General features: G+C 44.6%; 1 protein-coding gene across 4 annotated transcripts in view; it reads right to left on the minus strand.

Annotated features, from left to right (window-relative positions):
- Positions 1–26,217, minus strand: part of LOC119464568 (mitochondrial uncoupling protein 2) — a 104,267-nt gene that overhangs the window by 39,816 nt on the left and 38,234 nt on the right. Inside the window, exon 1 of one of the 4 annotated variants that reach the window (XM_037725585.2) lies at positions 12,743–12,793. The exons of the other annotated variants lie outside the window; for them this stretch is intronic. The gene's annotated coding sequence lies outside the window, so the exon portion shown is untranslated. Of the gene's footprint in view, positions 1–12,742; positions 12,794–26,217 lie in introns of those variants that run through there. 4 annotated transcript variants of the gene reach the window in all.

Raw genomic sequence — 26,217 nt, forward strand, 5'->3', positions numbered from 1 at the left:
CAGCCGCATGATAAAAGTTAAGTCTTCTCGCGAAACGAAGACCGAAAGATTAGGCCTGTGTTTGGACTATAGGCGGAAGTTGAGGAACGAATGAACACATTCACGAATCGATCACATATCTTCAAACTTCAGCGCCATAGTCTTTTGCCGAAAGAGAACAGCTGCAGCGACATAAAGAAGTAAAGGCCGGGAGGTTAACCAAGTTGTACCCGGTTTGCTACCCTGCACTGTCGGAGGAGGAAACAAAGAAAAACAATAGCGGCTGGTTCTTGAGCTATCTGCTCAAGTCGTTTCAAGTGTACTTTTCTTGCAGCGGCACTGGATCTGCTCGATAACCCGATAGACTATATAGTCTGGCGTTTCTGTATTAGTCGCGCTTCTATACTTTCTATCACTGACCTACTGCCTTACTTTAGTAAAGCTAGGTCTCAAATAAATTACCTCGCCCCCAGTGGCACCAAGTGGTTCAGCCCCGATGCAACTCTCGATCGATAAACCAGCTATCAAAGATTTAGGACACAAAGACGAAAATGCGCATTCAGACCCACCGGATCGACGCAAAGAAAAACACCGTATAACAAAGGTATATGACTAGCTGCAAACGTAAAAAACCAAACCGTACACGGACGAACCAAATCAACAAATTCCAGTGTGCGTATACCAACCTCCCATTACAATCCGACCTTGGTCGACGTCAAGACGAACGCCCCGGTTTCCGACTTCGATCTCGTTTCACCCGAGCGCCCAACCCCGTAAACAAGGCCCGGCAGGCGAATAAAAGCTAACCGCGACGCCTTCAATCCCACTAATGGGTGCCGGCAATACCCGAAAACGCGCGTTACCGGCAGACAAAACTAGCACTGAGACCGTCCCGAAAACGCACTTCCCTTCATCGCAACTATTACTATATATCGTCGCCGACGACGCAAGCAAACGCGTGAGCCGAAAAAAAGACGTCGGAGAAAGACAGGGCCATTACTGAGATTACGACATTTCGAGTCTTTCCTATTATACACCGCAGTAACACCGAGCGTGCGAAGCTGTTTCCGCCTGCTGGCGGTGGCTCTATGGTAACCATGGAGACAGGAAAGAACTAGGAGGAAGCAATTACGCGCAAAAGTCAAGCTAAAAAAAAATGTCAGTCCAAAACGAGATGATGCTGCGGTGAGTTTTAACCCCACACTCTAGAAATCGCTTCCTCTCAACACTCCACCTCGACTGAATGATGATGATGACGATTTATTGGCATCCCCTTTGAAGCGGGGCGATTGCAAAAAGTCACCTATATAGCATGCTTGAGTTAATCAGGCATGCATTACATGCTTTTCATTCTAGCATTTTTGTATGCACATCCTTCATGATTTCTTTTTTTCTCTTCCTGAAAACTTCTCTATCTACATTGTATCGCTACCTATGCTTGTAACGGATCCGGTCTTATCAATATCGTCACTTCTTTTTTTTTTCAACCAATACTGCAAACGCCTCTTGCTTATCTCGACTGCTGACCTGTTGATGCTTCCGTCCACATTAAATCCAAGCGCTTCTGGAAGGTGTACGTTACCTACGGATCTCACTGGGTGGATCCCTTCGCATTCAGTTAGGATGTGCTGAGTGGTCTCTAGATCCTTACTGCAGCATACGCATGCCTCATCTTGTTGAGAATTTTTGTTCCGGTGTGTTTTTGCCCTTAGGCAACTACTTCGAGCCTCAAATAGCAAGGCACTGCGCTTTGTGTTATCGTACAGATTTCCCCTTCTAATTTCTCTCTTCTCTTTCTTGTAAATGTCATCGGTATTTTTTTGTTTTCATCCTTTGCATCCAATTCACTGTTTATGTTTTGATCACTTTCTTTTTTATTACTTCTGCTTGTCTATTTACGCTTTCCTTGTACTTGGTTGCCAACTTTCTTGTTCGCGATTTTGAGGAACGATATTTGTGCACTTTAGCCGCCCATTTATTTTAATCCATGTTCCTGAGCTTTTCTTCAAAACTAATTTTGCTCTGTGTTTCTCTCACTTCAGAAGAGGTCCAACCCATGTTACCCTGCACTGCTGCATTTGCGGTTTTTCCGTGGGCTCCCAAAGCCAACCTGCCTACAAGCTTTGGATGACTTCCAACACCGAAAAGGTATCCGATTTTAGGCACAGAATATCATTTGCGAAAGTTAGCGCTGGCACTGCTGGCACCATTACTCCCTTTCCAGATTCCACGCACCAACTCATATTTATTGTAGCCCTAAAGTGCTCCATGTTTCATTATTGCTGGTTACCGCTTCCCCTTTATTTTCGGATCATCTTCTTGGTGGGTGTTTGAGTAATTATTTCCTTCGTTTATGTCTACGCCAAGATATTTACTTTGCTTGACTATGGGTATGCACTTGCTGTTTAATTGATACGACGTAATTACTTGATACGACGTAATGGACGTTCCAGTTAACTTTTTGAGGGACACGCTGTTTTATGTATTGAAGCACAAAGTTAACTGGAACGCCCATGCATTTCGTGAGATACTTTGAAAGTTAATATCTCGAAACTGGTTCAGTCCTGAGAATTAGTTCCGAGTGGATATGCCTTGCGAACTCAGCGGCTATAATTCGTACATTGAAAGATATGTACCGTAAAATAATTATTTAAAATTTTAATTAGCGTAATTATGTTAGTTATTCAATTAGGCGTTTTGATTTCTCGTGGAAGTAATGGCCGCCTCATCGAGTAGTTTAGTTCAAGGATTATAATTGTGCTATCTTCCACAGGCAGTCAATTTTAAAAAATTTGGCGAATGCGTACACTCACTCCCAATGATAGCGGTTACGCCTGCGCATGAAATGCGCATTAATTAAGGAAACTGAAGCAATCCGAGACAAAATGCGCACTATTATGTTTTAGCGTTGTTTATTGAACTCACACCCCCCTAAATTTTTTTCTGTGATATAACGATGAGTAAACTAACTTACAGCATTCACTGCAGCATCGTCGGCGGCTTATAGCAGGAACATTAGACAAAAAGAAGAAGAATTTTGGAACGCCACTCACTGTCTTTTGAAAACAAGGTCAGAGGATACAGGCCAATGCAAGATATGCAGCTGCAGTGCTGTCACACACATGACATGAAGCAAATGAAAGGTACGTCCTATGGTTCACATATGACGAGAGCTGCCTGTACAAATTCCAAACGAAGCCTTAGGTGGCTTGGGGAGAAGCCCACTTCCAGTTTCCAGCCTGGGACTTTGCCCCTACAGTTTTTGTTGGTTATCCTTAGTCTATATTAAAATTAATTTAATTATAATGTTTCAAGTGCCGAAACCACGATCTGATTATGAGGTACGCCGCAGTGGAGGACTCCGGAATAATTCGGACCACCTGGGCTTCTTTAACGTGCACCTAAATCTGAATACACGGGTGTTTTCGCATTCGCGCCCACATCGAAATGCGGCCGCCGTGGCCTGAATTTCATCCCGCAACCTCGTGCCTAGCAGCCAAACACCGTATACCACTAAGCAACAACGACGGGTTTTATCCTTGATGTGTTTTGCACATTTAGAATGTGCCGCCACGAAAGAGTCGAATTCACCTCGCACGTGTAGCCTCCGGTACCAACCAGAGTTAGCCGAGTCAGTGTAGGTTATAAACACGCATTTCAGCGCGCGCACGTCGTCCGGCCCACGTGCTAGGCCTACGGGCGCTATGTTAAATAACAGTTCGGCCGACGAACGTGTATTCGTGGGCAACAAGCGCTACACCTGTGCGCTCGGTATGTGCTGCATTCTATGACCTTATCCTTCCATGTAGCTCCCGTTGCGGGAGCTATACGTACGAGCCTGTTTGTGGAAGTCGCATGCACACCTGTGCCTAACCAAACTAACTTGAATTGTAGTCAGTGTTCTAGCACTGAGGCATCTAGCATTACGCTGCCACGCAATCACGTCAGGATATATATATATATATATATATATATATATATATATATATATATATATATATATATACAGGGTGTTTCATTTTAGCTGCACCAAATTTTTAAAATTGCTGTGGCAGATAGCACAATTATAATCCTTGATCTAAACTACTCGATGAGGCGGCCATTACTTCCGCGAGAAATCAAAACGCCTAATTGAGTAATTAGCATAATTACGCTATTTACCTTTTTAATTAATGATTTTACGGCACATCTTTCAATCTACGAATTATAGCCGCTGAGTTCGCAAGGCGTATCCACTTGGAACGAATTCTCAGGACTGAATCAGTTTCGAGATATTAATTTTTAACGTGTCCGACGAAATGTATGGGCGTTCCAGTTAGCTTTTTGAGGAAAACGCTGTTTTATGCATTGAAGCACAACGTTAACTGGAACACCCATGCATTTCGTGCATGGGTGTTCCACGATATATATATATATATATATATATATATATATATATATATATAAAGAGATATAAACAAGTGCCTAGATGTTTTTTTTTTCGAAGTGAAAGAATCCGCTTCAAGAGAGAGATAGACAGAAAGGGAAGGAAAGACAGGGAGGTTAGCTAGTGTAAGTACCGGTTGGCTACCCTTTGCTGGGGAAAGAGATAAAGGGAATAAAAGGTGATAGAAGAAACAAATAAAAAAAGGAAAGTGGGAAACATTCATACAATAACGAGACGCTACGCGCTACAACCTTCAAAGTTTGTATCGCACAATTTTAAAAGCCCTTTAGAACTTGGACAGAGCCCTTAAGGCCTAGAGTGCCGAAACCCGTCTGGACCAGTGCCCTAGAACTTTTCTGCTTGAAGGTAATTACCATAATAACGGGACGCGCAGGTGTTGCTTGTTCCAAAATAAAGCTATTTGGGAATGCAGTCAATCACTGATTTACCTTGTAAACATCACATTGATTACGTTACTCCAAGTGTATCGCGTTCTTGGATTTGTATAAAAAATGCAAAAGTTTCCCGTCAGACCAAAGGCTTAACTATTAACTCTATGTCACCAACGTCCGATCAATACTTGAACACACAAGCACAGTGGGCGATGCTTGGAACCAAAGCAACATAGAAAAAAAAAAACTTAAGAAGAGTGCTGAATAATTCGAATTTAATTGAATTTACTCTGCAAGAACCCCTAGCATTGGGGCTAGTAGTATTGTAAATAAAGCTGTGTGGCGTGCATTTGGGAATTATGCGAGAAATTTTAGTGCAAAGAAGGCAAGGAAGAACCTATACGGTAGGTCGTGCAGCTGAAATGGCGTAAAATTAAGGGATTAAAGTTGTTTCACGATATTTTCTATTCATAAGCAGGTATTGACCACACGACATTTATATCTACATCGACCTGGCTATGTGGCCCTGAGGCTTCACCTTGGCCTCAAGGTTAAAAAAAATGTAATACTGACCTGTTTAGTAAGCCTTTTCCTTTTTTTTTCAATACTGCTCTAGACAGGAATAGATCACCAAGCAATGTTCTCAATATAATTTCCAATGATGTATTTGTAACGTCTCTCCAACATGTCATTGAGAGCATACTCCGTGATATTATAAACACGAAACATGTCTTTTACATCTGTGTATGTTCATCTATTTCTTTTTTTTTTTTGCTTGTACGCTGTTGTCTTCCTTTCTCTCATCACAGAGTTTATTACTGTCATTTCCATAGCTCTTTCGCCTTCGTTAGTTCCTTCTCCAGCCCCGTTGCTATCCTTCCAGTTTCAGGTTCCGTGGGTTAGCACTGGTAGAATGCACTCATTATGTACTTTTTTTTTTTTCCTTTCAACCAAGTTCACAGAACGTACTGAGCAACAAGTGTAGCCCATTAAGTTGTCAAAACATTCTGTTGCGTTGACAGGAAGCTTCGCTACAACTATAGTCTCATAAAGAAAAAAAGAAAGAATTTCCATTATTAGGCAAAAAAAAAGCAAATAACGCAAACACAGGCAAGGCTTTCCTCTTCGTTTCCCATCATCACCAGCAGGGTCAGCCTAGCGACTAAGGCAGCGAAGGCCGAAGTCGTTCACATCTAAAGCGGCTTGAGTTCACAGCAGCGCTCAAGGGAGAGGTCACCCTTGGAAGCGACGGGCTTTGAGCCGGCACTGCTCGCCTAGCAACAGAATAGCGCCAACCTTTCGCTCTTGCTTCGTCTTTTTTTTTTTTTTTTTCGTGCATTTTGAGCCGGCTGCAGTGTTACGGCTGTGCGCCTTTTCTTGCTGGCGTTTCGCGCTGCTTCGTGTAGTGCTTGGCATTGGCGCGTACCTCCCCTCCCAAACGACCACTCATGCGCCAGCGATTGCGTCAGCGACGCCGGCGATCATCAAGCCCTCCTCTCTCCCTCCACACGTCGGCCGGCTCTTTCCCTTTCCCATGTCCTCAGTGCCCGCTTAGTTTTCGTTTTGCTTCTCGACGCTGTTGGGAAACCACCGTCACCTATTCGTGATTTGGCTCCCTCTCTCTTTTTTTTTTTTTCGTGGGTCCATGTCACCGACACGTGGAAGGCTTCGCAGAGAAGCTTTCTCAAGGCACTCCTGGGCGCTCGAGAAACTTTCTTGGCAAGCTTTCGCGGACAAAGGATTTTGCAAGTTAAATTTTTTACGCATGAAGTCTCATTTGGCTGCATTCGTCGCTACAGGCCTTTATGAGATGCGTTTCCAACGTGGACAGACTGAAGTTTTCTAGAGTATAAGCAGGGAGAATGACAGTGTGCTACCTTGACCAATGATGCTATAGTGGGGAGAAAGAAATGGGGGAGGGGCAGATAAATCGAGCGTCCAGTTTAAACTCCGAAAATAAGTCTCAGTGGCAGCGCATATAAAGGCGTGTCGTATCCTTTATCGCTCGATCTCTGCTCGTAAATGCGTTCTATTATGCGTTAGGCCATGGTAGAAATTCAGTCTCACTTAAAGCCTCTTTAGAAAGGGAGATAACAGCGAAGCGGCACATGTAAAACTGTTATATCCGTGTAAGTGATAAGATACTATAATGAAATCATGTGTTCAACAATGCTCTGAAGTAACAGATATATTGCGAAATATTGGATGCTTCGAAGCACTTATGTTCCTAAAAACTTTAGGTGAGCTATCTTAAAGTTGGTGCTACTGAAAAGTCGACTCTATTTTTTTGTTTTTTGTAGAGACGTGCCCACTTGATAATGAAGGAGGGAACGTTAGATAAAAGCACGCAAACCAATTCCACCGAGATACTGCAGGAATGTATTACAGAAAGCGTTGTTTGGGCCCTGAGTACCTTTTCTCTGGAAAAGTATTATTAGGGAGTTTTGGAAATCGGGTACCAAAAGTTATGGGACGATATATCGACCAGGCGTACAGAAGAATGCAAGAAGAGCACGGAAAGAACGTGCGCAAACGGTCTACAAAGAAGTTTGGGTTTATCTTGATACGCAAAGCCACTAGGGCGCGCAATTTCCAAAAAAACAAATCCCTACTATTTTGGAACGGCGAATGTCTGGTGATGCCGGAAATGAATTAATATGTCGGTGAAGTTCACTTCGGCTCGGTTCTTGATAGAAGTTTCACTCTCATCTGACAGCACACTTCGTAACCTTGCCTTCCAAAATGTGACACAGTTCTCTCGTTACTTGTTCATGTGTAACGGCTGTAGCTGTTGGCCCGCGCTACAATAGGTATCGTTAACGAATGTCAATCATCTGTCAAGTTGGTTACAGCTACGCGGTTTGCACGCGTAGTTGAGTGCCTTCTCCGAGAGGCAGCAGGTACACAGAGCGTTTAGAGATATTGAAAGTAATGGTGGTAGTAGTAGTGATTGTACTAGTAGCAGTAATAATGGTATAATAACTATAATAATAATGCATAGTACCAAATTGCCAGTAGAAACAGATGCATGGTTATTTTGATCTTTCATATTCACATTGTTGTTGTTGGTTTGTTTTTCTTTGTTTTTTTTTTGTGTGCGCGTTTTTTTTTTTTTTTTTTTTTGGGGGGGGGGGGGGGAGTGCGACAGACAGGTTCGAATTCCTGTATTGTTAGTTTGATCTTGTCTAACATTTCTGTTAATTCCATTTTCTTTCTTAACACCATTCTTCCTCCACCCCGAGTTTCTTGAGCTATTTATATCCCTATGGAGGGCATGTGGCATAATCAAAGGATTACAACAGCAACAGCCATACGCTCGGATAACTGGCTCTCGAACGTGGGAAGAATAAGAAAGTCAACGAAGTTCCACGAGAAATGCTACCGAAATAAAAAAAAATGTCGTCATTACGGGAAATGTTCATGTTTAAGAAACTCCCTAAGTTACATCATACATGCTATGAAAGATGCCACATACAGCGAAAGGCTGCTATCACTTTCGACCTCCTGTTTGTGTGACACTAGCTGAAACACTTGATGGGCGTTTTTTTTTTTTATCTCTTCATCGTCACAACAAACACTGCGGTTTGAATACGATAGCCTACTTTGCGTAGTAGCGGATTACAGAGACGACCTGTATAGATCCAAACGGAAATATTTGATGAGCGGAAGCGATCGATTCCGCGGGCCCAGGAAAAATAATGGTGATAGGCGATGATAGCGGCCGTTACCCTAGCACCAGATATTGAAATACAGGGTCTACTGAACTGATGGACATGCCATCTCATTATGTAAATTTGATGCATTTGGAATTTTTAAAAATTTCAAGAGAAACGTTACGTACGGGCTGCATAATATGCATACCATGCATATTATGTATGTACATTTTTACTCGGTTGTCGTACTTCTTGCTTGAGTGAGCTGAAATATTCATCAGGCTTTGTACCGTTAAACTCAGCAGCCCCTCATTTGAATAACAAGAAATAAGAAATTCAAATTCGGTATAACAAATCGAACATCAGCTGGAAATGAGCTAACCGAAATAAGATTGAAACTATGGGACTCGACGCCCAAAAGAAAGACACTGGCTGTGCGACCTAGAAGCTGCCAGGGGAAGCTCCGGATTGACGGAGAACGTCTGTTTTTTTTTTTTTTTTTTTTTTTTTTTTTTTTTTTGTTCAACGCGCACCCAAGGCACGGTACGCAAGCGTTCTTGCAATAACCCTGCGTAGGAAAGGGGCTGCCGCAGTCGGCAGTCGAACCCGGCACCTCGTGCACCAGCAGCAGAACGTCACAGCCGCTGAGAGCGTCGGGAGTTTCGCGAGAATCGCGCAGAACGATAAAAAAAAAGTTGCGCAAGAAGCTGCTCAGAATAAAGAAAAGACGGAGTCAAGGTGGAAAAAAAAAAAAAAAAAGGGCGCCGGTGTGTCTTGTTGACTGCGTCCCCCTCCTCTCCTCATTATCGGCGCACAATTATTTGTTGTTCACAGATTTCCGACTCGCCCGAGCATCGTCATCATACCTTAACAATTATCACGAGCATATTTTTGTCTACTACAGGACCAAGTCCTAGCTCTCCCAGTGATCTCCAATTGCCCCTTTGCGACTGAACCCCGTGCAGGGTAGCCAACCGGAACTACCGCTGGTTAACCTCATTGCCTTTCTTTGCATAATTTCTCTCTCTCTCTCTCTCCATTTACCCCTGCGTGCTTTTCTGAACACGTCAAATTCCGCAAAGTCGTCTTGCGCGCTTAATTCGAGCCAATCAGAGAGGGCGCAGCTGGCCCCGCGAGCCAACCAGAATAGACAAGATGGCGAGCGTGACAGCAATGTGGCACAGTTTGACGGTGTCCACAATAGCAATCTCCCGCCTAGCGTCAGCCGGACCCCCAGCCCGCAACTATCCAAATATCATCACACCACCTAATCACCTGATTTTCAAGATAACTTGCATTACGTGTGAAATGGTACCTACTCCTCCTCTCCCCTCCTTCACAGCTCCTATCGCATGGCACTTCTGACGCCTCTGTCATTATCATCATCATCCAATTTAGGGTACACTGCAGGACGAAGGCCTCCCAGCGATCTCAAACTGTCCCTCTCTTGTGTCGGCTAACTCCATCCTATGCCTGCAAATTTCCTTATTTTATCACATGACGTTGTTCACTGCCCTCCACGAGTGCTTTTCTTTCTTCGTACTTTTTTTTCTTGTACAGCCACTCTGTAACAATTACAGACCACCAGTTATCTGTCCTAAGCAATGCACGGCTAGCTCAGCTACACCCCCCCCCCCCCCCTCGTTTAACTAGAATATCAGCTACGCCCGTTTAATCTCTAATCCACACCGCTGACTTCCTGTCGCTCAATGCCTCGAAGATACGGCCTATTAGGTTGCACTGTCGAATGGGAGGCCAAAGGTCCTTGGCCCAGTGTAAGAGTGAAATGACTAAAGGCAAAGCAAGGTCATTCACCTCTTACTGTCGTAAAATATCGGAGCCATTTGATTCTACAAAAAGTAATTATTGCCGACAATGTTCAGTCTGGTTCTACTACTGCAGCGTGTTTTATATATATAAAGCCATATCACAACAAGCTAATAAAAAGACTCATAAAAATCGGACCCCGCGGTTTCCTCTCTTGTCGGTCTTTATACGCACGCACGCACACACACACACACACACACACACACACACACATATATATATATATATATATATATATATATATATATATATATATATATATAAAGTAACAATTATGTAGCGCGCCTGTTCCATTAAACAGAGTATAGTAACTCTCTCGCACCTGATTTGCGCACATCAATAATTAATGCACGGCGTATATTGACTCCCCTAGCATTGTTCGTACTCAGAACACCTATAAGGGACTAACGTATGAACCTTTGCGGAGTGTCAATCGTTTATCTCGCCTTCCTTCGCAGAAGTCGTAAAAAGGACATCTCAATTTTGCTGTGGCACGCTTCCTGCGAATCCAGATGTCAGGTCAACAACTCCGGTTTCAGCCGCACCTTGTTAGCGCATGGAAATGCACAGGGCAATACGATGAACTTTTCCTGCCGGAAATTGTAGTGCGTGCAAGGAATCGTATTACCATGTTATCCGTACCGCTAACATGGCGACATACCAAAGCTGCCAACTGCAGCATCCGATTCGTTGCCTGCTGAAAGATTCCGGCTTTACCAAGACCACATCAACGCTGGAACAGTTAAAGGCTGCCTTCATTCATTATGAAAATAGCTACGGTCGTGTAAGGAATCACAATGAGATGGTGGTAACATCTTGAACCGCAAATCACCAACATTGTCACCAATAAAAGCCAGCCTAATTCATTCCGAGAATAACTAGCGTCGTGTAACGGTCGTGTAAGGAATCACGAAAGATGCTGGCACCAGCTTCGCCAGTAATTCACCAACATTGTCACCAATAAAAGCCAGCCTAATTCATTCCGAAAATAACTACGGTCGTGTAAGGAACCACGACAGATGCTGGTACCAGCTTCGCCAGTAAAACGCGAACATTGTCACCAATAAAAGCCCGCCTAATTCATTACGAAAATATAGCTACGGTCGTTTTCGACGCCGGAGTAGGTTCTTTAAGTTACAAAACAAAAAGGTCACTGAACCATCCTTACCGCGGAACAGATCGATTGGTTCGTTACGAGGTGCCTCTTCCATGGAAATGTCTGCCCTGGTTTTCCCATTTCCGTGGTAACCACGTTTTCGGAGAAGGCGACGAAAACGGAACTGCGGCGCAACGGCTTGACGATTTGTGTAGCACTGAACGCCAGAAATAAACCGCGAAACACACCAACAACACCTATTTAGTCATGAAAAAGCGCCAATTCCGTCTCACGTCATTGAGTGTAGTCATTAGAACAATAGCAATGCGTATCGTATATCACGCTGAATACGCTTAGTGGACAGTAAACAAAAACGGAAAGTGTTATAAGTGTTCTCTGTGAAGTTCTTTATTTTATGTAATGTACTCAAGTTGAGTGCCTCTGAGACCAGATCGTGTATGCGAATGAGTATCGTAGTCGCGAAAGTCCCAAGCAGGTAAAATCGAATTATAACCGGCATAAAATACGAACACTTAGATGTTCAACTAAGTAACGAGTATTTCTGCGTTAGCAGACGACTACGTTGTAACCGCGAAGTTATTATTAGCACTAAGAATCTCTTCAATTTGTTCGCTTTTGCCCGCAGTCTGACACGCGCGTTACTAAAGATCGTTTTTTCTATAACACACATTTCGACTCAATATTCGCGAAGTAAGGCTACCGTGCTAGGCTTATATACTTATCAAAACGTACCTTGCGAACGTCCCGGAATCGTTATACTGAATTGAGTCGGGAACATCGGCTTCTCGGACATCGCGGACATGTTGGTTTCGCCATCCTCGCCAAAAATAAGCAACCTTAAAATCACTTCTGCGGCCTACTGAGCACAGAGAAACTTGTTTGGAAAGAAGCTGGGTAATATCGATAGCTAATTGACAAACCATTCGCGCACACTTAATGGTATACGTTTTGTTTTAACACCCTTGTCAATCTAAGCTACCGTTAACAGCTGACCGGCTAACGCGTTAACCAGGCGACACCATTCCTAAGCCTCCCGGCATTATAGGCCTACGATCGATTTTTTCTCACTTCGTTAATTCTCAGTCTTACATTGAAACCTTCGCATTTAAACCACTGTCAAGGGTGTACAGAGCTAGACATTCTGGCTAATGCGAACTTTCTAGCGAGCGACAACACACCGGAGCATGCATAAAGAAAAAAAAAAGATATCTATGCTCTAGATCACTTATCTTCACAGTGCGAAGCTTGGCTACGCTTATCGCGATGCACGTCCCGATATCACACCAAAAAGCATCTGATCTCCAGGGGCCCCCGTAACCAACGCAAAAGCGAAAATGAAGCAGCGCACCTTGAAGCGATGAGCAAGACCGGTCGACAACAGTTGTCGAGTGAGCCGGCGCTGCGCCGGCTTCCCCCTTTTATACCTCCCGAGGCCGGCCAATCGGCGACGAGACCCTGGGAGGCGTGTCGTTGACGTCACAGCGACGCTGTCGTTGCCGGGGGCAACTGCATCCTGCCGTTTGCTTCGCCGTCTGCTTGTTTAAATTTCGTCTGCTCGCCTCTCCGCCATACCTTTGCACAGTTTTTTTTTTCCCGCATTTGTATAGAACGCTTAGTGTTGACCGCTTTGCCTTCGTATTTTTTTGACAGATTGCGACACTTGAAAATTGGAGGGAACTATTTTGTGGTCACACAAAGTGGACCGCGTCGTGTGCAACCTTGACCGATCAAGGATGACACCTTAGTGTGCGTCCTGGATGTCCGAACGCTGTTGTTTGTCGTTTAATAAATGATGAGATACTAGGAAATACAGGCCACCGAAGGGTCAGTCGTCTAAAATAAACTCGAGAGACTAGGAAATGTAGAATAAAATAGAACATAGGCAGAAATGATGGGGAGTTGTACCTTCGTTGAAGGCTTATTAAGTAACGAGTGATTTAACCTATCAGTACAATCATACGCCTGTCAAGTTAAAACATCGCGATACTGTGACTACAATGTCATGGTTGTCAACGACTGATCCATCGAAAAGACCTGTCATATTGAACAAGGAATATTTACTCTCAACTACCTATTTTAGTGATCATTCATGCAGAAATTGTTGGCGCAAAACAGCAGCGCTGGTTGCTGAATCTCTCATGCAGTGTTTTACACATAATCTCGCACACACTCTAGTACACAACTCTGAAAACCTTTGTACAACAGGTGTACGTAACAGTGGCGTAGTATCAGGGGCGTACTATCATGCACCAATGTTTAAAAACATGCAAATACCACGTAGCTGGACAGAACCAAGGTAATGTTGTTTGCCGTTGCTTGGAAATACTCAGATTATTATGTTGCATTCCGCCTAATTACATAATTAGTCCTAATTAATTATTCGACTTCTCGAATATTATAATTAAATGAAAAGTGACAATGAGAAGATTGCAGAGCAACATGAAAAACTCGCGATACAGCATTCTGTTGTTAAATACGTGCTACATAAAGGTGTTTTGCCAAGCATGAGCGAAGCCCACGAATACACGCTAAGTGCTTCGAGCGGCCAGTCGCACGGCAATTTGCGTGTATTCGCGGGCTGCATTTTTCTTGCTGCATGCACCTTTCTCGTTGTACTTAGCAGCAAAACTTACTGGTCAAACATTCTAACTGTACAGCAAAAATACATCTAAATCTGTGTCAGTAGTTCGAGCGATTCGCTAAACTTTTCTATTACGCCTTCAAGCAAAAATACATCTTTGTGTGTTTGTGAGTGTAACGATTTTTACTGCTGATTCACCACGTATCAGCCGCCATTTTCTTTCCGCCACCTTTGTCAATTCCGAACCTCCGTTTTCCTTTTCTTGAGGAGACTTTGATCGACAGCTCGGGTGAGCGGAACGGAAATATGGAAAATGGCAGCCAAATAGAAAGCGAAAAAAGACCAGCTATGCGGTAAATCTGGGAGTGGATTCCTTGAAGGTATTGTATAGTCGAACGACTCTGTTGCCAGAGGTAAGGGTAACACTGGAAAATAGAGAACCTACCTTCCGCTTTCAATTCTCTCTTCAAACGGTACATAAAGGAACCTTTAAAAGATAACAGGTGATTGTAATTTTATTGCAATCGTTACAGACGTATTAATGAATTTCTGTAAATGGTAATTGATGCGTGCTAGGAAAATGCGCTAAAAATTAAAAAAAGATGACATTCTGGGATTTTACGTGCGAAAACCACGATCTGATTACGAGGCACGCCGTAGTGGGACTCTGGATTAATTTTGACTACTTGGGGGATCTTTAATGCGCACCCAACGGAAATGCGGCCGACGCCGCCATGATTTCATCCCGCGACTCTGGCATTCAGCAGCGCAAAGCCATCGCCGCTAAGCCCCTATACCACGTCGGGTAGAACACACGTCGCTGTGCAAGAAGTGGTTATTTCTATTTCTTTAATTGATTTAGTTGAGTAATTTTGAGAGAATAGAAATGGCACGTGCATGAACACCAACTTGCTCTCTATGTAAAGAAGGTTGCGTTCAAAAGTTGGAGAGAACGCATATTTATTGATCCTGACCGATCTGCATTGTTCATTCTTTTTTACTTGGCGTTCCCCTTCAGGCAGCAAGTTACAGTGACCGAATCCGTGCTCTAATGGAATGTACGGTTCCACATAGCCTACCTTCCGGTTTGTCTCCAATAACCGACAAAATTTATTTATTATCATTGAAAGGGTGCAACATTTAGCTTTGAAATGTCCACTTATTCATATTTCCCAGACAAACTTGCGTTTCTTCATTACTTGCACTTTTTACTGGGTAATGTCACAGGCACTCGCACATCGCAAAACAGTGCTTAAATTATGCCAACTTTGCAATTGTCAGTTTAACCAGTCGCGGCAATGCTACATAAGGGAGCCATTCATGCGCTCTCACAGAACCCATCATAATAAAGATATAAGGCAGCCTGACGTCCACGTTAATGTACACAAACTTCTCTGCTTCCCCACCGTGAACTAATTTACGAATTTAAGTGTGTGGAAGGGTGTAAAGTCAGTCTATAACTCATGTCTTCACACCATAAGGGTGTTAGTTATAGACTGATTGACACCCGTATGTACCCTTAAGGAACTAAATTATTCACAGTGCTCGTGTCATTTCTATTTTTGAATAGGCTAGCAGAGAGCGTGGTTAATGCAAGCAGTACCGAATCCTTTATTAACCTACTAAATAGTGTATGGTCCGAAAACTAGGGGTGCATTAAAACAAGTAACGATCATTACCAAGTGCGTGTGTGTATGAGATCTAAAAATTCCCAACTGCAGAACTGCGTCAACGAGAGCGCTAACTTCGAATGTGTGTTCGATACTTGCGTTTTAAATGCGTAAGCATTTGCATGCGTACCCAGGGAGGAAAACCGTCCGTCCGTCCGTCTGTCCGTCCAGTAAGACGATATCTTTCAAGATAGCACCCGCAGCAGCGGGCGAATTCACCTTCATGCTTGCTCTCGCTTCAACGCGAACTAAGCGGCGAGAACACAGTGCACGCGAAGCTGTCAACAGTCGACGCTCTCCCCCCATCGCAGATAGCTTTCAAGATACGGCGCGCGCGTCCGCACCAGGCGCAGCCGCCGCCGCAGTAGGAGTGGTCGCGGTTCGTAATTATTCGACGCTGATAGACAAGGCGCTAAAGAGCGATAACGGCTCATAATGATCGGAACGTCATCAGCGAACCTTGTGCCGCCACCCGAAGCAGTTTGCTTGCGTCGTCAATTCACCTTTCGCCTCCGTACGCAACAATTCGTGTCGCCGCAGCGCTGCCGTGTGTACTGGTCCGGATCAAGTTTCACAACACTGATAATGACACCGAGCTGCTTGGAGATGACCAAGTGGCGCAATGCTTACGCATACTTATAGACAACTCCCGGAGCAGTGTCTCCGTAAATTTTTATCTGCGACTTCAATACTGTTTTGTTTACAGTGATTTCCAATTTGTTAATTGGGCTTAGTTATGATTACCCAAGTGTTTATTCCGTGATATGTATAGTCTCTTTCTCCCGCCTTTTGTTTGTGTCCACTCTTGCACAGGCCCCGAAGAGGGCGCCTGCATTACGCAAAAATAAACGAAAGTTGCAGTTTCGCCCACAACGCGGCACATTAACGTGGTAACATGCGCAATGCTATGTGCACGGCAAGTCCTCCACTCTGGAGCAAAGATTAGCAGGTGCGCACTAACTTTCCAGTAGAACAAAGCTTTAGTAAGCGATACGTATAGTTGGAATCGCCTTTTTTGTGTAGGTTGCGATGTGTGGTGGTGGGGACGCGGACACATAAGGCGTTAAAAATATTATGTTGCGTTTCTATTGAGTTTCTGCTAGATTCAATTGAAATACTGTTGAAAGTCAATCAAATTCCACTCGTGGCTTCTTGTATAAGAGAAGGTGGACGACTCTTCCTCTTCCTTCCTATCCTGGGCCGCGATTTCATAGCGATGCCTTTTGAGATGCTATTCCTTTTCGCGCTTTTAAATCAGTGGTGAGAGCGACGCTCCGCCCGCGTTGTCAATGGAATCAGCCAGCCCTGAACGGCGGATAGAATCGAGCAGAAGGCATCGCTACAAAGTCGCTGCCATTCCTTTCGCTTCTCGCCACTGGTTGCGCTTGTATCATTTAACCACGGTGCTCGTTTGTAAATACGTCGCAGGGCGTGACGTCAGCAAATCATTTAACGAACCATGAAGAGATCTGGCACAGTATTGCCCAGGAACAGTATTCTCTCCTGCTGAAGCATCGGTGGAGTGGCTGATAAGTGGAATCTTCGAGCGGCAATCTGGGTCTGGAGTTCGAACCCTCGAGGGGCACTGAGGCTCTTTTTCTGCGAGAAATTTTACCAAAGCATTGTGGTTGTTTGGGCTCTGTTGGCTCAACATGTCGGCAAATAGTAGCGCAGAAAAAAGAGAGAGCCAGAAAGAACGAAGCGACAGACGAGCTCGCCTGTCGTCTCGTTTCCTCCGGCCGTCTACCCACCATGGTGGCTTAGCAGGTGTTGCGCTGCTAAGCACGAGGTCGCGGGATAGAATCCCGGCCGCGGCGGCCGCATTTTGATGGTGTCGAAATGAAAAAAAAAAAACACCTGTGTCCCGTGAATTGGGGCACGTTAAAGATCCCTAAGGGTCAAAATATTCCGGAGTCCCCCAACTACGACATGCCTCATAATCAAATCGTAGTTTTGGCACGTAGAACCACAGAATTCCATCATTAGTTCAAGCCGTCTTTCTTTTTTTTTTGTGCTAAAATTTGTCGATCTCTAGCAAAGCACTCTGGGATTCAGAAGACCAATAGCGACGTACAGCTGCCGCGGAAAAAGATGAGCACAAGTGACCGACCACGCGATCAGATATATTGCGGCACGCGACGCTGTTGTGCCCTAGCACGCGGACAACGAGGGTGCCAGGCACTCCCTCTTTGTAGCATGAATTATGTGGCACTTTAGATACCCGTGTGCACGGGGAACAAGAGCGCCGCGTACCGCAATTTCCCTGCTCGGGTCATCGGCTACTTGAGCTAATCTTCATCCGCTGCAGCTGTACACCAAAACACGCGAGGGGAGCGAACCAACAACGGCTATCGCTGTGAAAAATCAAATAAACAGCGTTCCAAGCAGGTATATATTGCTCGCAATAGCATGACCGAGCCCATGCATGCAGTGCTGGCCGGCTTCGACTATCTCACCGAGAACTCGCACATTCACCAGGACAGGGGACGATGGACTTGGCGAATTCGGGCAGGTATCGGAGAGTGACCCCTCCCCACAACGATATACCTGTCAACTGGGTGTTCTTTATCGGGGGATGCGGTCGCGGACTTCCGGACGCAGTTGACCGGGTCGCGTGCGGGAGCCGATAAGGGCAATACCGAATCTGCCGCAGCGCTGGACTCGCGAAGGCGGCAATCCACTCGAAAAACAGCCTTATCTCCTCAGTGCGATCCACGCGCCGAGTGCTTACGTCAGCCGCACTTGCCTGTGACCTATAGGGGTGGACGACGTAACAGCTTCCATCCTGGTTGCCGAAATCCTGTTCCGAACTATCGACAACAGCCTCTCCACAGTTTCTCCCAACGTCGTTCTAACTGCAAACAAGTGTTCCAGCACCGAACGCCCTGTTGATAACGCCGAGTTGATAACGCCGGTATTTCTCGTTGCAATCATGTTTGTAGCGATGTCTCTTAAGAATCGCTTATGTTCGGAGAATCGGTTCCACTCGCTGCAAACAACAGTTTAACCCCCGCGCTATAAAATGTACCTTCACTGTACCCTTTTCTTAAACTCAGTGACGACGACAATCATGAGTATGATCATTATTGATATGATGATGATTATACTATTAGCATCCCCTTTGACACCGGATGGCGGCGAATAGTCACCTACACTCTAAGAAGTATATGCCGGGGAAAACGGGAGTAACTGCACAGTTAGGGCAAGAAAGGGCACTTTCGTCCCTCAAGGGAGTAACTGCAGGAGTGTGCGTGGCGTGTGCAAATTTTGGAGAGTAAGTGTACGATCCCTGGTCCGAAAGAGAGCAACGGCGAGGACGAACTGCAACAGTTACTCCCCATGCACTCTGCTGTTTTCGTCCGTCTCGTGGAGTGATGCGGCGAACGCGGTATTGTCTATATATCATGAATAGATGGACGTTCGTGTATATATACTGTCTACGGAACTAGATGTAAAGCAGCGCTTTGCATCTTCGCGAGAAAATTCCCTGAAATTTAAAAGGTGGAATCTGAACAGCCGTGCACTTGGTGTGCGTGCACACCATAAGTGAACGATACACATTAAGCGCGCAAGGCATAGATGGATTGCCAGATTTTCTTGGCCAATAGTACCTAAGGAGTTCCTTTCGTTCCAAGGAGATAATAAACTTAACTGAAGCGATGTGTAGCTCAAAAGGGGCACGCTAAGCGATAGAGAAGTTGTCCTTCTCTGTCGTCTTGCGTGCCCCGTTTGCGCTCGCTACACGAAGATCACGTAATGTCTCAGTTTAAATCACCGTAAGAATAATCGGGCAGCTTTCTTTACTGTAGTCGCTTATATTTGTAAGTATGCGCGACGTTAGACTCTCCCGGCATAGCATACACCAAATGCCGAGTCTCTTCTGTTATTGCCGCACCTGTGTTAAGGTGGTTAACCTCGTCTCGGTAACCTGTCATGTGAACCGATCGAGCTGCCATGTAAGAAAAAAAAAAGAAAAGAGCTGCCATGGTGAAGTGGGGAGAGTACTGGATTTGTGAGCGAGAGGACGCGAGCTCGAATCCTGCTTGCGTGCGCGCTTTTTTTTTCGTTTTTTTTTTTCAGCTCAGTCATTCTTTTATCAGCGTATAAATGGCTAATTTCATTCATTTCATCTTCGAGGAGCATCGGAAAGAGTAACCGTAACTTCTTTAAAGAGCATCGAAAAAGAGCAACTGTTAGTCCGCGAAGGAGTAACCGCATGGGGACTAACAGTTCATCGCCTCTCACTTACCCCCTAAAGGGGGGAATGATTGGGGCAAATCAGTTCCTCCCCTAAAGGAGTAACTTCAATACCCCCTTTCCTCCTTTTCTTCTTAGAGTGATAACCTGCTTGAGCTAATCAAGTTTTACTACATCTACTGCAGTCTAACGTGTTGCCAACCTCTATACTCCGTTTCATATTTAGCAGCCCACGCTGTGCAAGCTGCTCAAGTGGTGCGGTCCTGGATGTATCACTGCGCGCGTTTCGCAGCGCGATTGCTTTCTTTATTTACGACGCTCAAATACGGAATAACTTCTTCGTATATTGCAACTAAAATTTATGGTCGTGAAGTTACAGCATATCGCTTGTTACTTGTGTGAGTTTGCGCTTACAGTGTGCGAGATAATACGTTTTCGTCGCCAGCACAGTCAGTGAGCTGGGACCCATGCTCGCAGAATTGTGTCACTCCGCGCGTTCGACAGTAAATAGTTCCTGATCCGCGACGTCTTCCAGGTGAGGAATACATCATATCTTGCGTCATGAAAGTATCACTCCTAACATTACGTCAAATTACATATATGCATACCTATATTGTCATTTAATATGCGACGTACTATGTCATACAGAAAAGCCTCGCTAGCTTTCTAGCGTCCCCTATACTACGTACGAAACGGAGTAGGCTTTATCATTGTCAGTCATCAGTAAAGCCATCATAATCATCATCAGCCTGTATTTATGCCCACTGCAGGACGAAGGCCGCTCCCTGCGATCTCCAATTACCCCTGTCTTGCACTTGCTGACTCCAACTTGCGCCTACAAATTTCCTAACTTCATCACCCCCCCCCCCCCCTTATTTTTCTGCCCTCCACCACTGCACTCCCCTTTTCTTGGTAACCATTCTGTAACTCTAATGGTCCACCGGTTATCCATCCTACGCATTGCATGGCCTCTAAAACCATGGCCTCTATATAGTAAATTTACCTATGCCTGCTATGACCCCGGTTCCATCTCTTCTCTGCTTTCTTCTTTTTCAGTCAGTACTCAAAACGACTCTTGCTTAGCTAAATCACTGACCACTCAACGCTCCTATCAAGGTTAGAACACCAGCGCTCCTGCAGCAAGGCGGACGTTCCCAAGAAAGCAGAGTTGCCGCCACTCTAAAACAGCTAGCGCTTGCATGTGTACAGGTTCCCTAAAAGAAATTGGGTAGTCTACATGCTAGTCTAAATGATTTTTATTGGCACCCTTTGAAACGGGACGGTGACAAATGCTAGCATCGTCTGCTTGAGTTAGTTGCGTATGCTATACATGCGTATTGTTCTAGCATTTTGCCTACATCTCTAATCTTTTCTCTCTTCCTTAAAACTCAGATATCTACCTTGTACATTTACATATGCCTGCAACGGAACCGGTCTTACCAATTTCTTCTTTGCTTATTGTTTCAGCAGCAGACACTGGCCTCATCCTTCTCCGAATATTTTCGTGGGTATGTTTTGGTCCTTAGGCAACCAGCTCGAGCCTCAAATAGCAAAGCACTGCCCTTTGTGTTATCGTAGATTTTCCCATCTGGTTTCTTTCTTGCCATTCTTGTAAATATCCAGCCCCCCCCCCCTTTTTTTTTTTGCCCCACCCTGTGCAACCAATTTGCCGTCTCTGTTTCTCTCACTTCCTTATTTATGACTCTTGGTTGTCTATTTACACTTTCAGTTACCCTGTACTTGGTTGCCAACTTCCTTGGCCTAATTCTGCATTTTTTGTCCACGTTTTTGAGCTACAGATATTTCTGCAGCTTAGCCGCCCATTTATATTGGTCCATGTTGTCGAGTCCTTCTTCTGAACTAATTTTGCTCTGCGCTTCTCTGACTTCGAGATAGGTCCAACCCACGTCATCCTGCACTGCCTCACTTGTGGTTTTACCGTGGGCCCCCAAAGTCAGCCGGGCAACTGATCTTTGGTTAACTTCCAACCACGACAAGATATCTGACTTGAAGCACACAATGGCATTTTCGGACGTTAGCGCTGGCATCATTACACCTTTTCAGATTCCACGCACCACCTCATACTTATTGTGGCCCCACAGTGCTCTGTATCATTATTGCTGCATTAAGGTTCCCCTTCATTTTCTGGTTATCTTGGATGGTGCTTGAGTAAGTATTTCATTCGATAGTTTATATATACACCTACTTATTTATATTACTTGACTGTAGGTATGACTCACTTTTGAATTGATACCATTACTCGTATCTTCATTAAAGATCACAATTCATGACTTCTCCGTGCGCTGGCCTAAATTTGTCGCTGCATTAATTAATGCCACACGTATTCATAAGTATCTGCAAATATCTTCCATAGTCTGCTAGTAGCAATACGTCGTCCGCATACCAAGGACTTTCTGTTGCACTTTTTGCCCATTATTGATGTAAGATAAACCAAACCCTAATTAGCCGTTTTCCAGTCGTTTTTCTATTCCCTTAACATAAAGCGTGAATAATAATGGAGAGAGAGCGAACCCCTGCTTCAGTCCTTGGTGAATTCCCGCCACTTTATTGCATTTCCGGCATTCTCATACAACGCGTACTTGGTTCTCCTTATGTATCTCTCTCAACCGCTCCACGGAATCGCCATCTATGCCCGCCGTGCTTCAGAATAGCCCATAACAATTCCCTGTCTACGTTGTCGTAAACTCCCTTAAAGGGGCCTTGAAACACTTTTTGAGCATAGTAAAATAAAAAAAAAAACCTTGCCGATCTGTTAACGAGGCTCCTTTGAAGATGTAAGCCAAATAATATTGCACTGCATGCAGCAGGGAATCTGCAATCTCGTGTCAAAAGCAGTGAACAGTCGCTTGCTCTCACAACCGCAATGTCGTCATCAAAAGCATTTGGCGGATCAACGCTATTGGCTGAATTCGTGATCGCGAGAACATTCGCAGTTATACATAATTGCTAATTTTGAGTTAATTACATGAAACATATATGTGTCTCCGATCTCAAAAGGACAGAAAAATGGTTTGATCTCTGAAGGCCGCGTAGGTGCGTCTTTTGCACGTGGCCTCAGAGATGCCAGGGGCGTACTGCTTAGCGTAGTTTACCGCGGCAGGCACGAGGTGTCGCGACACTCAACTTTTGGCCGGAGCGTTGCCTTCTTGGCTTCTCCCGCTGTGTAGCTTCCAGCGCTCTAGCGGTTACGATAAGAGAGAAAAAAGCGGGTATCGGTGCGATATATTCACTTATAACTGCAGCATTCGAAAAAATTTTCAGGCATTACATTCGTTGCAACGACGTACTTTAATAGTGAGGTAATTCTATGATTAGTTAGAAAAGTGTTTCAGGGCCCCTTTAATATCTAGAAAGGCTATCCATTATAGTCTATTCTGAACTATTGAAATCTCTCTCCTCTCTCTCTCTCTCTTTTCCTCCCTATACCCCCCTTCCCCCAGTGCAGGGTAGCAAACCAGACGTGCGTCTGGTTAACCACCCTGGCTTTGCTCTCTTCTATTTATCTATCTCTCTTTCTCTCTATGCACTGAGTTACTACAAAAGTATTATCCTCCAAGCGTCTGCCTGGTCGGAACCCATTTTGTAGTTCCCCCAGTATATTGACCCTTTTCACGGAGCAGTTTGCTCTAGAGGAACGAGATGGCGCTTTCGGCGGCGCGCCATACGTTGCCTCAGCGAATGCGCACGAAAACGAAACCACTGCTGCTTCTGCCCTGCTGTGCGATAAGCTGTCGGAAATGCAAGTGGGTGTTCGCTAATGCACTGTGCCCAATTCATGCTGCAAAATGTGTAACGATAAAGGGAAGACGTGTGCGGTAGTTATCTGCAAAGATAGTGATTCACTATTAAGGAACGCAATCCACCTGTGTCGCCGCTGCTACATAAGGACTGCCTGTGTCGCCGGCCCTTCCCGATGCACGGCTTTCCTCAATGATAAAAAAAAAAGATCATTCATCTTCCAGCGCTGTATAGCTAACCTACAAAGAAAGGACTTCAACTCCACAATGTCGGCACTTAAGAGTGAGTAGCGCTCGTTACAAAAGGAAGTAACGCCACTTACGGGCATAGCAGGTTGCTCACACGTTATTTACACACATCTACCCCTACTCGCGCGCGAACTTACGCCCACCCTATTGCCAACTTATCAATAAGTGAATGGGCGCACACTTGAATCAATGGGCCGAAGCACGAGTGACGGCGACTACACCGACAGGACACGATGTTGGAAGCTGAATGTTTCGTGACGGTCCACAGAGTAAGCGAGGGACTAGCGATAATACGTCTTTGCTACAAGCTGTCGCAAAGTACAGAACATTTATATTCCAAGCTTTGGGCACCGCAAGAACAAATCTATCACAGCAGAGTTCACCCGCGAGCGATATTAGGCTGAAAATAAACGAACTGTGGTCGCACCGAGGAACAGAGGAACTTTACTGAGTCAGAAACATGGCAAGGCGCTGCGTCAAAGTGTTTGCTAAATAAACAAGGAGCACACCGATCCCGAGTAATTTCTAGCACCGCTTTTAGTACAAGCACCGTATACGCTGCTCGCGCCCTTTGGACAAGGCGTAAAGAGCTTTGAAAGCACTTAAATGTTCTTTGAAGCTGTGGCCAAAGCTTCGTGGGGTCCACCCAGTCAGCGTCTATGATATGCGTCGAAACGGAGGTTTGCGGCGCCGCACCGGCGTCACGCGCTTACATGGTAAACACGGCGGCAACGGATGCAGCTGAGGCAAGCAATGGACGCGTCACCACGTGATCAAACATGGCAGCGCCCACGGGAGCGCCGGGAAAAGGGTCAATAATGTTTACCCACACATTTCAGCAGTTGTGATTTTATGGCTTGCATTGCCATTCTAATGGCATCGACGTTGTTGTAACTGGCCTGTACGAGCTCGTCTTATACTTATCACCTTTGGCTTTGTAAATGAGGTCCATATTACTTTCACGCCTTCCAAACGAAATTTTCTCGATTTTAATCACTTGCTTTTGGCATTATTCTGCAGTACCTTGCTCTTTGGACCGAGCTGTTGTATAACTAACTGTATGTGGATATCATCGAGTACTGCGGTCGTGTTGTTTTAATCTTCCGCTTATTTCCAGCAAGTTCTACGTTAAATTCTGATCTCTTAGGCTTCTCTGATGCTGGATCTATTAGAGTCTGGAAAACGCTTTCTCTCGTGACAAATTTATTCATATTAACGTCTCTGATGTACCGCAGCGCATCGTCTCCTTCGGTGATGTTACGGTCTTCATACCATGTAGGCGTTTGCAAATTTTTAGTTGGAGCTCCCAGTGCTCTTACATGGTTCCTAAATGTTTTTGGTGCACATTTGTCCCTTTTGAGATGTTATGCACAGAACGTTCACTCATAATAACTTTTTTATTTTTTTTCACCATCCTTTTCTTTTCTTGGAAATTGTTTCACCGAAAGAGTACCTTTTCAACGCGTAATCCCAACTTTGTGGATTCTCCATGATCCCTCGACGTCAACTTACGCTCTTTTATAGCTTGTTTTATTTCCTTGTTCTACTACATGCGTGGTTTTTTCACTTTCCACTTAACGATTTCTTTAGACGTGCTTGTCTTATCTCCTGCTGCGTGACGTCTACTAGTTCCTTGTAATACCAGACCGCTGTAGGAAAGCCCTCCATTTTCTTCTCTATGTTTTTTTTTTTTGTTGTTGTTGTTGCTATTTCTGCTGTTTGCTTTTGATTTAGTTTTAAGTATTTTGCTGGTGTTGCTTCCCGTGCAGCGTCGGTGTCTCTCCCAAAGCCGTGGTTGAAGAGGCACAACTTCAACGAATTAACGCCACTTTGGTAACATTTTAAGCGCGCAGGAAACCACACCACTCATACAGGCACACGCTCACACATACACAAACTCCCAAGAAAAGTCCCTAATTGTGTTTGTGTGCGCGTTTGTGGGTCTGTTATTTTTTTCGCTCTTAAGCTGTTACTGAGATGGATTACCAACTTGTCCAGCTACAAATTCGAGAATTGAATGCATGGGCCAGATAACTTCTGCTGAGTAAATTGTAAGGGCGTGAAAATAGTAACTATGGAGTCCGAATCGAACACCGAATACTTTTCGAGTAGTTTTCGAATTGGGAAGAGCGATTTTTTATCATAAATAAAACTTAGATGACATATTAGTACATTCACAACATTAGCAAGTTTCGGTCATTAAATGACACATTGTGAAGCGTTGTTTATTACAAGCACAAATGGTGAATTAGGAGCAAATAAGCAGTTTGGCCCAATACTCAGGACTTTTCAGTGTGTAACTTCTCCTGTTGTTTTCTCTATGACATTTGTCACAATTCTGCTCCAATTTTATGTTTGATGTCGCACA

Source organism: Dermacentor silvarum, chromosome 9 (assembly GCF_013339745.2).
Source record: "Dermacentor silvarum isolate Dsil-2018 chromosome 9, BIME_Dsil_1.4, whole genome shotgun sequence".
Lineage (NCBI taxonomy): Eukaryota > Metazoa > Arthropoda > Arachnida > Ixodida > Ixodidae > Dermacentor > Dermacentor silvarum.